Here is a 13,903-nt window from a genome sequence, read left to right as displayed (position 1 = left end):
TTCCTTGAGACATCGACTCCTAACATTCCCAGCCTGTCAGTGTGTGACTTCATCTCCAATACATGTGCACACACAGATCTTCCATCTTCATGTTTGCTAGCTAATAGGGCTTGAGTGACCTTGACTTTTTAAGTCTTTGAACTTGTGGGTCAGGGAGAATAAATGGAGGAGGTGGAGAAACTGAAGAATGATATTGTGGAATATCATCTTCATGTGGAAAGCCTTTTCCAAAAGATTCAGGAAGACCATATTTGTCTGACCTAGACATCTATAAAGGCACGAATTTATGTTAGTTGATTTAACTCCATAATATAACACCCAAAATGAAATATTAAGGCTAGGACCCAACACAATATTCTACAATTGTGAAAATGGATGCAGTAATCCAATTGTAAAATATTTGAAGGTAGGTAAATGACGTTTTAGCAATTTCCACAATGAAAAATGAAATCGATTATTAATTTTTACTTGTATTGAAATTCCTAGATCCTTTTAGATTCATTGAACTTTTCAATGGCATGTTAAAATCTCGATTCTGCCCTTCAAGTTGTGACTGGGATGTTAAGGATCACAAACAAGGTGTGAATAACCATGCAAATTAGCTTGGTACACTCAATGTTACAAATCACCTAATCAATGTGCTGGTTAGTCACACACGCTTCATTGATCTATTATTAACATCAAGCCATTGTTAGTCTCATATTAGTGTGTTGGTTAACTACACACGCTCCACTAATGACTTAACAAGGTGCAAAGTGTAATTTCATGGATTAGCACCATTTTCACATTTTTCCCAAAGTAACTAAGATTGCGAATTTAATAAAAGTTTAGTTACTTTATAATTATCATTATACTTTTAATGAGGGAGAATTAATGTCCTATCCTACCCGTTCAGCTAATGACCCTCCACCAGTCAAGGAAGCGGTGGGTGTGAGTGGACACCAATTAAACCACCATTTTATAGGCAGTAACCTTATACCCCCCTTATAGACCAGTTTCGTGAATGAGCCTACTAACAGTAAGACTGACTTGACTTATATATATATATATATATATATATATATATATATATATATATATATATCTATATATATATATATATATATATATATTATTAAACTTATAATATTATAAAGTATAAGGGTTGAATTTTAACTTTTAAAACTCTAGGGTTTGGAATTAAAGTTTCATTAGTGAGACTTTACAAATTCTAAACTTGAGGGCAAGTTTTGAAAATTTTCAAAACTCTTCATTTCTATAACTTATGAGTTAATGTTCGTTTTATGAAAAGACTTTTGATATTCCATAACTTGAGGACAAGTTATGGAGTTCATTCAAACATTTATGATAAGAGTTTTCATGTTCCATAACTTGAGGACAACTTTGAAAATTAACAAGCATCAAGTATAACAGAAAACAATCCTAGTCTCTGATACCACTGTTAGGTTTTGAGCACTATAACACTCCTATGGTGCACATGCAATGCTAAATGCTTTGAATCTATGTTTTCTCTAATTATACATGCATATTTTCAATTTTCCAAAGCATTTTCCTAACTAGCATACATTTGAACAATTGAATGATACAACTAGTTAGATGACTTACCTTTTAGAAGGACTTGTAGTTCATGGCCTTTGAAAGCTTGAGCACCCCAAGTGTGATGCCTCTAACGGTTCACAAACACCAATATGCAAGAGGAGGCGTGAGAGAATAAGTTATTTAGCACAAAATCAATACACACTCTCTAAGAATGTTGTCCCCACTCATGTAACCGATTTTGGCTATAAGGGGGTTTATTTATAGTGTAACAAATGCTAGGGTTACACTTTGTAAACCGTAATGACCTTTCATATTACTTAGGCTCCATGGGTTAACCTCCATGGATTATCTCATTGGTTTAGACCATCCTAAATACCCATTGATCATTAGCCCACACTATAAGGATCATTGATTTACACAATCAATCACCATATATTTAATTAGTCTCTTTTGATCACAAAATTAATTTTTGACCAGTACTAATTAAATAATATGATTTCACATTAATATATTATACTTGTAATATATTAATAAATCATAAATCACCTTATTCTCAAAAGTCCAACCTATCAAATTGCACTGGTGAAGGTAACCCCAAAGGACCTTGCTACAATCGGGTTAAGTACATCACAATTATAGTTATGGATTTAGACACCAAATTCAACACTTACATCCAAGGTCCATAAGTTACCCCTATTGTCTTTACTTGAAATGCCATGGGCTACCCTCATTTTCTTATATTAAAGTGACAAGGTCTACCCACATGGTCTTTACTTGAAATGACATGGGCTACCCCCACGATCTTATATCCAAGTGTCGTGGGCTACCCTCAGGGTCTTTACTTGAAATGTCATGGACTACCCCATGGTCTTATATCTAAGTGTCGTGGGCTACCTCCATGGTATTTCATGCAAGTATTACAAAGATAACTAACATCCTACATAGTATAGTGAGAATACTCACCTCTCTCACGAAGTCAGACAAACCACAGCTCAACATCCCAAAATAGGTGCTATAACCCACCTATCGAATCACACAAGGTTACACCTTGGTCTACACTCTAGAGCTAGCAATTTGAGAAAACATCAACATGGTAAAAAGTCAATGGTCAATGTCAACACAAGTTACCTTCCAGGTCGGGATCAATACATGGTCACGTTGCGAAGAACAAACTCTGGCTTCATAAAAAATCGACCCAATCCAACTTAGTAACGATAAATTCTACGGTCACATCGTGATGGTCATGCCACAATGTCGTGACATAGTCAGTCCAAAGCAGTCGATGAGAACCCCCTATCATCACATCGTGACACCTAAATAGGCACGTCGTGAATATTGTATTAGGGAAAATTAATGCATTACGCCCCTAATCCTTTACGCCACCCATTCTAACTTTCAAGATAGCTTCCTTACTCCATGAACATTCTAAAAATCGATGCTTTATAGAGATGCATGTCTTGAGCTCATGTTAGGTCAAAATGATCAAAATGGAACCAAAATCACATGCATGGATCAAAACTCTACCAAGCTTCAGATCCAGAGCATATAACCTTCAAGGGACCTTAGGGATCCATCAAGTTGGCAGCTTTGTGGAATCCATCCATCCAAACTTTCCCAAATGTGGAGAAAAGGGACAAAAAGCATAGATCTAGAAGCATAATGCATAAAGATTGGAACTTGATTACCCAGAAAGGTCTAGGAGATGCTCAAATTATCTAGGCTTGCCAAGATGTTCTCAACACCACAAAATACTTTTTTCCCTTCAAGAGCCACAAAGAACACCAAAGTAAGCTCAAAAATTAGAGGAGAGGGGATTAGGGTTTGCTTCGAGGGGTTAGGAGTTGATGGGGGTTAAGGGTGGAGAAACCCTAGCCTTCACTTCTTCAAAATTGGGCCTAAGCCTGGAAAATTAGGGTTTGCACAAGCGCAAATGTCATGTCGTGACCAATATAGGGTCACGTCGTAACACTTAAATAAAAAACGTGTCTCATGCGACCATGCCACATCGTGTTGGTACCTCCACCATGTCGTGGCCAACAAAATACTCATAAATTACTTTAAATTTCATACTTCGAAGATCTGGATGGTATAAATTTCTAATTATATAAATTTGATTTGAGTACAAGAAGTGGAAGATTCGTGAAGAAATCTACGAAGGTAAGTTATGTACTTGGCCTTGCTATAAGAATTTAAGGATTCTAATTTGTTTATCTAATCTAATATTTAATATTTACATTAAAGTTTTTGTTTAAATTTTATCAATCATGGATATAAATACGCAATCACTTTTTGGATTTTACCATGAAAGTTCAATTTAAAAAATTGTTGCTACGTTGATAGAAAATGAAAGAATAGAAATATGTTGCTATTTTTTAGATAAATAGTATTAGTTTAGGAAAAAATAGTTAAAAGGAAAGTAGTTGGTTTATGTACTAAGCCCTTGTACAAAAGCTATTTATCGGTTATTAGTTTACAAAAAAAGAACTATAAATGTTTTATGTTTATTAGGTCTGGTGCTTAAAATTTATTTTGTAATTTGTTGTTGTGTATGTATATATAACTTATGTTTATTATTATTTGTAGTTGTAATTTTCTACTAACATACTTCTAAGAAGATATCACAGATAAGAAACAAAATTTTAATTAACTACATCTAAAATATATATTTGAAATATTCATTTTTAATATGTTTGGCATGTTTGAGAATCTTGGTAAATAACATCACATCTCCATCATGTATTAAAAGTTTTATGATTGAATTTTCTGTTACTTAAAATAATGACCAAAATAAATAACATCACATTTCCAACATGTATTAAAACGTTTTAATAATTTCACTTTTCTGCTATGTAAATAATTTAACCACTAACAAGTACGAATATTAGTTGTGAATTAAAATTTATGAAAAACTATTCAATAAAATATATTATAATTAAATATATTGTAAATGAAAAGCTTTTAAGTACATATTAAATTATTTAAGTGGACAATACCTTCTAATCTATTTATAAATACAATTTAGTAAAATAGTATATAGTTAAAAGATGCATATTGAAAATAAATACATATGAATAAAAAGTAATAAACTTTTATTCAGTTTTGTTAAACTATTCAATGTTAATTTTATAAATCGTAATCAATCCGAAATTCCAAAATAATAAATTTTGTTTTCCTAAAAACTCATCCAAAAATTCAAATATATAAACCAAATACTCCAATCCAAATTGTCAAATAGAAAGTTTAGATTTTGTCCGAATAGTAAACAACCCTACGTAGGGATGTAAATAAGTCAAAAACCGGCCCGAATCGGATCGGAAGCGAAATAATTGAAAACCGATTAAGGAGTATTGATCAAATAGATTTCAAATTTTATCTACCGCGATGTACCAAATCACAATCGTGTTATATATTATCATATAATAAGTAACAAGCATTCCAATATCATTTCAAAATTTATAGTAAAGGCATTCCCAAGTATTCTAATCCCTTGGATGTTTACCATTTCGTAAGAAGAAACCTTCTTGAAATGGTTTTCTTAATAACAATTTCTACTATTTATCCACCAAGGTCAGCACTTGTCATTGATACTTGGCCGTCCATTCCTAAGTATTCCAATTCCTCATATGCTTACCATTTGTTTTAGGTTGGACCTTTCGAAAATGTTCTTTTTAATAGGCATTTGTACTCTATATCCACCATGGTTGGACGTTGTCATATATACATGGGCGTTCTTTCCCAATTTCATTCTCACATACATGTAACATTTGGATTATACTGAACCTTCCCCCACAAAGGTCTTTTTAATAGGACTGCATATCTACCAAGATCAGACCTTGTCATTTATACATGGGTGTTCTAACCCTCATCTTGGATTTGGTGTCTAAGACCATAACTATAAATTTTATGTACTTGATCCGATAGTAGTATGGTCATTTTGGGTTGACTTCACTCATGCAACTTGACATGATAAATAGTGGAGAGAGAGTATGATTTATCATTTGAAATAACAAATTGGTACTCAAAATGATTTTATTAATATATTATAAGATTAATATATCATTTGGAAATCTTATTATTAATTAGTATTTAATTAGAAATTGATTTGATATTAATTTTTGGGTTAAAGGAACTGATTAATAATGGAGGGGCTGTTTTGCGAATCATTGATAATTATGAAGCTGGGCAATTGGACTCCTTATGATGGAGTGGACGAAAATTATAGGCAGCCCTAATCCAAGGCCTCATAATGAGGAGCCCATGGGTTGCTTAAGCCTTCAGGATGAAATTAGGGTTTCCACCTAAAAACCCTAGCAGCCCACAACTATAACCCCCCCCCCCCCCCCCCAAGCATTAGAATTTGCACCAATGCTTCCTCAAAGAACACTAGCCGAATTTTCTAGTCTCTCTCCTCTCATCTTGTTGCATTGGGTGTTTGTGAACCATTAGAGGTGCAACATTTGGGGCACTAAGCTTTCAAGGGTCAATGATCTTCAAGTTTGTACTTGTTATTACTACATAACAACTAAGGTAATCTTCTAACCCTAATTTCTTTGTGAATTTTGAAAATTGTATGCTAGATCTAGGGTTATTGCTTTGGATTTACATTTGCATGTTCAATTAGTGAAAAAATTATATCCAAAGCAATTAGGGTTGCATGGTCAAATAGGAATATAGATATGCTTATAACCCATCAGTGGTATCATAGCCTAGGATGTTTTTCAATTGAAGATGCGATTGTGAATTGTCCAAAGTGGCACAAAATCGTTTTTGGCTATCTCAGGCTGGAACTCGACGAGTTGACTCATCAGTTCCATGATTTTTCGATTTTCAGATCTCGTTTTGATTAAGATAATTACCATAACTCGTTTTTAATGCCTAAAACTGAATTTTCTTAAAGGTAATATGATATCCTTATCATAATTAAAGGATTTGATTAAATTTGGATAATGTTAAGATTATTTTGATATATAATTTAACCTGGTATTTTGAAAGGTTTTTAAAATACAACCTCTTGCTTTTATAATTTAAATTTAAAATTAAAAGTTTAATTTTTGGAAATTTAAATGGAAGAACCTAGAAGAAATCCTTATGGATTTTATTAATAATTTAACTAAAAGATTAATTAAAAGAAAATTAATAAATCCATATGTTGTTTAAATTTAATTAAATTAAAAGTTTGATTTATTAAAAGATTAAACCTTAGTATTTTAAAAGTTTAATATACATCCTTATACTATATAAAATTAAACGTTTAATATATATATATATATATATATATATATATATATATATATATATATATATATATATATATAAGAAAAAGTTAGTCTTACCGTTAGTAGGCCTCATTCAGGAAGCTGGTATATAAGGGTTGTTTAAGGAAGCAACATGTAAAATGACCGTCATTTGGTATCCACTCTTACCCACCGCACTCTTGACTAGTGGAGGGTCGTTAGCGGAACGGTTAGGATAGGACATTAAACTCTCATTATAAGTATACTGAATTATAAAGTAACTAAATGTTTTATAAAATTCCCAATCTTAGTTACTTTAGAAAAAAATGTGAATTTGATGTTAACCCATGAAATTGCACATTGCACCTTATTGGGCATTAGTGGAGCGTGTGTGGTTAACCGGAACACTAATATGGGACGAATATTGTTGGCAATGGGTATCTCATAAATTATCTTTAATCAATGGAGCATGTGTGGTTAATCGGCACATTGATTATGTGATAAATGACATCGAGAGTACCAAGCTAATTTGCATGGTTGTTTACATCTCGTTTGTGATCCTCAGCATCCCAGTCACAAAGTAAGAGCATAATCTAGATTAAACATGCCGTTGAAAAGTACAATAAATCTCAAAAGATCTATGAATTTCATTTAAAACCTAATTCCTTTAAAATTTCGTTTTCGTGGTGGAATTGGTAAATCGTCATTTACCTACCTTCAAATAATTTACAAATGGATTACGGCTTCCCTCTTCCAAGTTGTAAATTATTGTGTTGGGTCCTAGCCTTAATATTTCATTTGGGTGTTATATTAAGGATCCAAATCAACTTACTTGAAATTTCTCCTTTTTTGTAGATGTCTAGTTCTGACAACTATGGTCTCCCTCATCCTTTTGGAAAAGGCTTTCTGTTTGAAGATGATCATCCATGTGTCGATCAAGGTGAAGGTTCATTCATTGGTGGAACTGCAAATCATACTTCTCTTCCTCCACCTCGTCCAATGATTCTCCCTGACCCACGTTTTCGCCAACTTGAAAAGTTCAAGATTACTCAAGCCCCTGTTGGCATGAAAATACCTAGATTGAAATTCTGTGTGTACACATGTTCTAAAAATGAAGTCGTACATTGACAAATTAGGAATGTTGGGTGTCATTTTCCCAAAGAAGTTGGCTGTTGACTTGGTTATTCACTCGCTTCCTGAGTCGTATAGTCAATTTGTTAAGGACTACTATATGACTGAAAACGACGTGACCCTAATTGATCTGACATATTTGCTAATTGCTGGTGAAGCAGAAATGCTTTGGCGTACTTGTCAAGCAAATTTTTTTTAGAGGATCAGTTTCACAAAGTTCCATGGAAGTTGGTGATGGCGACAGTGATAGTCCAGAAATGGTTTCTCCTCCTAATGGAGAGAAATCGACCAAGGTCAAAAAGTTTAACCATAAAAGAAAGGCCAATTTTGAGATAGTTTCATGTGTCACTCCTGAAGAGTCGATCTATCTCTATTGCCGATTGAAGGGGTATTGGAAACGAAGATGCCCTGGCTACCTGAGAGATCTTAGAGATGGTATAGTCAAATTGTATGACTCTACTTCAGGTAAATCCACTATCTAACTCTGTTAAGTTTCAATTTATTGATTCTTATTATATGATGTGGTAATCACATTTTGATGTTTTGTAGGATCGAAGAAAATGAATGACGATTAAGAGGAAGTAAAGGCGGATTTTGATATGAAGAAATGGATTTCGGTCGCATGGTTCGATGATTAGAATTTTGAGCTGCTACTTAGGAGTTATGATAGATTGCTTAGGAATATTTAGAAACATAGTTTTCATGTGTATTTGCATTGTAAGGATAAGTTTTCTGCACATTATCAATAAAGTAAAATTTGGTTTTATTTGCTTTATGATTACTTGCAATGATATTTATGAAAATTGGTGATTATATTTCTATTATTAGCAATGTTGAAAATGGATTTGATTCTTAGTTATTTACATTGTGGTAGTGTGATAATTCACCAAGTGAGGAAGGATTCTCATCACCCAAGTTTGAATTGGACAAAAACTTGGAGTCATGTGATTTCGATTGTGTGATGCATGATAATCTTGACCTTTGGTAAATTGAGACTAATTCTTTGCTCACGTGTATATGTGAGTTAGGTGAAGGATTAAAGAATCTAGTACACATTGATGTGAACTGGTCAGATCCACCACAAAGGACAATAAATCTATTCATCATGATTTACTGATAGTTCAGTAAATGTGGTTATTCTTATATGATTAAGTATAATTCTGATACCTTAAAAAATTTCAAGGTGTAGCAGAATGAATAAGAAGAATCCATTGGGCTGAAAGATAAAAGTTTCTCCAATCTGAAAGGAAAGGGGAGTACTTTAGTATCATGTTTTATGATCATCCTAATGATTATGGAACCATGTCACAATTGATCCTCTAAGCATACCTTAGTTCATTTATATGACTGCGAAGAGGAATCATGTATTGTTGAAATGGTTAAATCAAGAAGATGAGTCATACTTCGTTCCAAAGTCAAGTTATAGAGTCATACTCTAGTTACTCCAAGTTGTACCTTGAGTAACATGTTCTAAGTAGGTTTACAACACCTCATGAAATGTGGAGTAGAAACATTTTCTTACTCTTTCTTTGAAATTGGTAGTTGTGATGTTTTGGTTAAAACAAAAATCAACTAAGACCAATTATATGAAGTGTTTTCTTGATAAGAACCCACACGAACTCTTGAACATTTGTTTTTTGAGGAATGTTCCTTGACAGAGAGTCTTATATGTCAAGAAGTCAATGGAAGTCTTGTTGATCTTGAAAAGTTTCAGGAAACAATCGAGAGTAAACTTTTTAGTAATCACTAGCACAAGACCTGAGGTTTATTACCTATCGTGTTGACACATTCTTGTTTTTGTTCCCATTCTAGTTAATTTGGCAAGGCTTATGAGTTATATGGTTCTCAATTGACTGCATAAGGCAAAGTACCTTCATCAGTGAAAGTACATTGATCTGTATGGGTGAGCTGCTCAATAACTTGGAAGCGATGGTAGGCCCTTGTGCTACCGGGTGGCAAGAAATTATGATTAAGCAAGTTCAGTCCATATGAGTTTGAATTTTCATAAACCTTGCCTTATGATAGTGGTTAGAAAGGACAAATTCACATGGATAGGAACACATACACCATAAAATCTAAGTGGTAAGAGGTTTCTCTCTACTTCATGAAAATGATCGTGAGGAAACGCTTTCACTGGTAGATTTTAAATGATTGATTAATATCATTAGAGTCAGCAGTTTTGATAATTGCGTTCTCAAATTCGAGTATGACTACGACATCCCTTTTTATGGTTCGAATTGTGAGAAATGACAAATAGTTTGAACATTCGGGACTTATTGCAATAAGTTCTGAAAAGGTTTAGACACACACATAAGCTATCTAATGAAAGGTGTATGAGCTTGAGAAGTCTAGATAAAGATTTATCAAATCACCACGTATCAGAAATCTGAACTTTGGTAAGAAAGTCAATAGGTATTGATTTCTAGAAGTCCAACTGATTTCTGGGTGCATGTCAAACTAGTGGGAGCATAATTGTTATGATGGTAGGAGCATAATTGTTATGCTAGTGGGAGCGTGATTATTATGTTAAGTGTTGCGAGTTAGCAATGCTATTTATAGGAAACAAAGTTCTAAATTTGCAAAGTTGCAGAATTTAGAAATTGTATTGCTATAGAAAGATTTGAGGGAGAGGATACTTATACTTCAATTTAAATCTAAAATTTTAGGTTGAAGTTTTAATGGAGCTTAGTCATGAATGTATATGAATATCGTGTTGAAGTGATTCAACATAGAAAATTCTTTATATGGAAATGTTATAGCAAGAGACTGATTAACTATCATGTCTTTATGTAAGACATTATGTATCGAATCCCATATGATTCAGATATAGGATTGATTACATATGTTGTAATATTCAATCGTTCTATTTTCCGAGTAGAGGACAATTTGAGGGAAAAGGACAAGAACCAGATATGACTGAAGTTATTAAACAACTGTCAATGACAATTTGAGGTTTACCAAAGATTTGTTGCTTGTGGACAGTTGGAAGTATAGTATAATTTTTGGAAGAACCATATTAACTTGTTCTGAGTAGAGGTAACTCTTGTTCATAATTAATAGTCATATGGCAATATGGAAATGTTTCCATAATGGGAGTTGGATATTGAGATCTATGTGTGAGTTAGAAACTTTAATGCATGAAGGATGTTCAAGGAATGCTCTTTGAATGTAAGACTTCATTTCCTTGGAATTTTTTTGTAACAAATCTCCAATAAAATGCTTTTCAATATCATTGGCCAAGTCTCGGTGACTTCGAAGCCTATACATTACAAAAGGATCATTGCATGAAAGGTTAGACTCTAACACATTCTAGTAGTGGTAAGAATTTTGTATTCTTACACTTGTGATAAGGATTTGGAATTGTGAAATGAGCATCATTGGAAATGTGTTCAGTTGATATGTTTCACTAAGAAAGGACCATAGATAAACATACTGTGCATGCTTGGAGCGTGGCATGACTATTGTTTTAATTTAAGTATTAAGTTGATTACTCGAGACATTATACAATGAATAAAGTCTAATTAATATGGTGATTAAATAATAAGCGTTTTATTTATATTTAAAAGTTTTGAGAACATAGTTAATTAGATGATTCGAATTTTATCCATTTCTTTTACCCTAAATGAGATAAAAGTGATATATGTGGAGCCCTCGATGATTTAGTGATGACATCTAAAGCGCTTAGCGAAGCCTAGAATAAGTTGATGTGTTCAATTATAGTCTGAGTCAGTTGTCATGAATCAGAAATCAGAAAACAACTCTTGGACAAAGATTGATTATAATCCATGTCTCATGTCCATACGATATCTTGTAGAACGGTGGGATATTTGATCACTTATCTAAAGGACGCGTCATTGATTAGATTAGAGTTTGACAGCGGTTTTTTAAAGCTACGATTGTTGGTCAAATTTTGAGTTCATATTTGCAATCATAGTTATTAGACTTATCCAAGTGGTAGACTGTTGGCTTCGGTGTCTAAGATCATAATTATAATTGGTAGGTACTTGATTTGATATTAGCATGATCCTTTTGGGTTGCCTTCACTCATGCAACTTGACAAGATGAATAGTGGAGAGAGAGTAGGATTTATTATTTTAAATAATAAATTGGTACGCAAAATGATTTTATTAATATATTATAAGACTAATATATTATTTGGAAATCATATTATTAATTAGTATTTAATCAGAAATTAATTTGATATTAATTTTGGGATTAAAGGAACTGATTAATAATGGAGAGGTTGTTTGCAAATCATTGATAGTTGTGAAATTAGGGTTTCCACCTGAAAACCCTAGTAGCCCATAGCTATATAAACCCCCCTAAGCATTATAATTTTGGCCAATACTTCCTTGAAGAACCCTAGCCGACTTTTCTAGTGTCTCTCATCTCATCTTGTTGCATTGGGTGTTTGTGAACCATTAGAGGTGCAACATTTGGAGCACTAAGCTTTCAAGGGTCAAGGATCTTCAAGTTTGCACTTGTTATTACTACATAACAAGTAAGGTAATCTTCTAACCCTAATTTCTTTGTGAATTTCGAAATTTGTATGCTAGATCTAGGGTTATTACTTTGGACTTCAATTTGCATGTTCAATTAGTGAAAAACTTAGATCCAAAACAATTAGGGTTGCATGATCACAAACGAATGTAGATATGCTCATAACCCTTCAGTTTACACATGTCCACAACACAAGCTATACATAGCCTAATCAACTAGAAAAAAAAAGGAAACTAAGTTGCTAATCAATATAGTTCCTCAAATAATTCAGAGTACCAAATAACGGAGACTAAGTCCTAAAACCAAACAAGTACAATTTACACAATGATTCAATCCACCAACCATAGGAAACTATGGCCCAAATCTGAAACAGAAAAAAACAGAAAGTTAATCAATCATTATAAAAATAAAGCATTTGTGACATGTACTCAATGCAAAAAGATCAACAAAAAATCACTATGTACTCACCTTAGTAGCTAGGCATGTCTAGCCACACTATCCACTTGCTCTTACTCTTGATCACTCAAACGTATTCTTCAATCTGTATAGGATGATCAATTAAAAGATTAGTAATTAGTCGTCATATCATCCATAATATATCAAGTTCCTACTTTTCTTTCCAAACAATTTTAATTTCATATATTATTCAATCTCTACAAAATGGCTCAATCATGAAAATTTGAAAAAAAAAATTATTATTATTATTTTTATTTTTATAAGAAAACCTAGAAAAAAAAATTTCTTCAAAAATCATAAAAATTTAAGAGATACTTCTATTCAATATATACTATTGATTTTGTGAAAAAAAAATTCAAAAATAAGTTTTTGAAATATTTATTTTTATTTTTAAAATTTATTAATTTTTTTAAAAATATTGAAGATAATATAATCTAAAATGTGATGATTCAAAATATTTATAATTAAAAAAAAACTTTTGATTCAATTTGTTTATGATTGTGAATTTGTTATGATTTAAAAATATTTAGACTCAAATATTTTATCAAATTTAATTATATATTTCATGATTCAAAATTAAATAATTCAAAATATATAATAATCCATATTTTTTTGAACAAAAACTATATTTAATTTAATAGATTATTGATCCAAAATCATATGATTAAAAAATTATTTGGTTGAAAATATTTGATTCAAATTTTTATGATCCAAAAAATAATATGATTAAAAAATAGTATGAACAGAAAATATTATAATCTTTAACATTCTTTTTTTTTAATTTTAAAACCGTTAAACGTTAAATAGTCAAACTGATATTTGATTTAAAAAGTCAAAAAAAATCGAAAATAAAAAGCAAAAAATAAAATAAAAATAAAAACATTAATATCTTCAACTATATAGTAAAGATATTAAAAAACAAAAAAATAAAAAATAATAATTAAAAAACAAAAAATAAAAACAAAAAAAATTTAAAAACTATAAAATCAAGCATATATTTGTTTAATTTTTTTTAAACTTTTTTTAACGAAAAATAGAAAAAA

Source organism: Lactuca sativa, chromosome 5 (assembly GCF_002870075.4).
Source record: "Lactuca sativa cultivar Salinas chromosome 5, Lsat_Salinas_v11, whole genome shotgun sequence".
Taxonomy (NCBI): Eukaryota; Viridiplantae; Streptophyta; class Magnoliopsida; order Asterales; family Asteraceae; genus Lactuca; species Lactuca sativa.
Note: the sequence above shows the minus strand (reverse complement) of the source record.